General features: G+C 42.3%; 1 non-coding gene across 1 annotated transcript; it reads left to right on the top strand.

Annotated features, from left to right (window-relative positions):
• The first annotated feature begins 1,002 nt into the window (after positions 1 to 1,002).
• On the top strand, positions 1,003 to 1,086 carry trnas-gcu (transfer RNA serine (anticodon GCU)). Its single transcript has one exon. It is a non-coding gene; the product is annotated as a tRNA-Ser (tRNA).
• The last annotated feature ends 379 nt before the right edge of the window (positions 1,087 to 1,465 follow it).

The raw sequence follows: 1,465 nt of genomic DNA on the forward strand, positions 1-1,465 counted from the left end.
GTACTCATTGTAAAGATGGGAAGATTGATGAAATGTACAATTTCATCTTTTGCCTTCACTAACCCATGAGCTTTTTATTTTGTTTTGCATCTGTAGAAATCTTAAAATCTTCATCTTGAACAAACTCAATGACAGGTCTCCATTGTGTCTCTGGCATCAAACTTCAAAGTGTAAACCCCCTCTGAATTCTTCCAACGCAGTCCGCTGTTTGGGAAGTGTTCCTGTTGTGGGAAATGCACTTCCCCGTGTGTCACGTGCTGCTCCCAGCATGCGCACTGGCACTGCACTCATTTTCCTTCTGACACTTGCTCACTGTGTTGCTGTGATCATACAGTGACTTGGTGTCGCACGGCCCAGGAATATGATACAGATCAAAGTTTTTGCATTGTTGAGTTCAATTGTCAGTTTAGCCTTATTTTGGATTTTGAAATTGTCTGTCTGTACACAAGTGCATGGCAATAACATCTGAGCGGAAGTTAGGTATTCTGAATAATGACATTGAGCACTATGCACTCTCCTCCAGTCTGGAAAACAATTCCTCACAGGCAATTTAATAGACAATAGACAGCAGGTGCAGGAGTAGGCCATTCTGCCCTTCGAGCCAGCACCACCATTCATTATGATCATGGCTGAACATCCTCAATCTGTATCCTGTTCCTGCCTTATCCCCATAACCCTTGATTCCACTATCCTTAAGAGCTCTATTCAACTCTTTATTGAAAGAACACCTCCTGCTGTCTCGGGTTCTTCATTCCGTTGACCTCAAATCTTCACAGAATTCAACAGAACTTGTTACATATTCATTTCCTCATATTTGTTCAGATCATTATGTGCATAGTGTGACAGTGGGAGTGCACTTGCCCCACAACCCAGGGGTCAGACCATAGTCTTGGAACCGTACTGTGTTATTTCTCATTTCACCAACACCAGCGAGAAATATCTGCTGCTCTGCATGATTTACGAAATTCAATTATTCATAAGGATATAGCCACCCCTGCGACAGTGACGAGGTGGCCGAGAGGTTAAGGCGATGGATTGCTAATCTATTGTGCTCTGCACGCGTGGGTTCGAATCCCACTCGTTGCTATCATCGACGCCTTTCAATGGTGCGGTTTTCAGATGATCACAGCTGTCACATTGAAACTGCGGTTCCATTAGTTATTTTATATGCATTGACACTATGACAAAAATCTCAAAGAATAGTTTGAGCCTGATGACTAAACTACATTGCAATGTCGGTTGCATTGGGATAATGAAAAGGAACGCCATTCTGTTTTGCAAGTCAAGTTGCTGTGAACATTTTTTCGTATGAAAGACATCCAGGAAAATCAAATACCGAGAGCTGCGAAGTGCATGTTTATGCAAAGGGATTCTTAATGAATGTTTTGTCAGATGAAATCTGGAGGAGGTTGAGTAGAAGTAATTCATCCTGGTGAGAAGAGCACAGCGATACAGCACAAAATAA

The sequence above is a fragment of the Chiloscyllium punctatum genome, chromosome 34, assembly GCF_047496795.1.
Source record: "Chiloscyllium punctatum isolate Juve2018m chromosome 34, sChiPun1.3, whole genome shotgun sequence".
Classification (NCBI taxonomy): domain Eukaryota; kingdom Metazoa; phylum Chordata; class Chondrichthyes; order Orectolobiformes; family Hemiscylliidae; genus Chiloscyllium; species Chiloscyllium punctatum.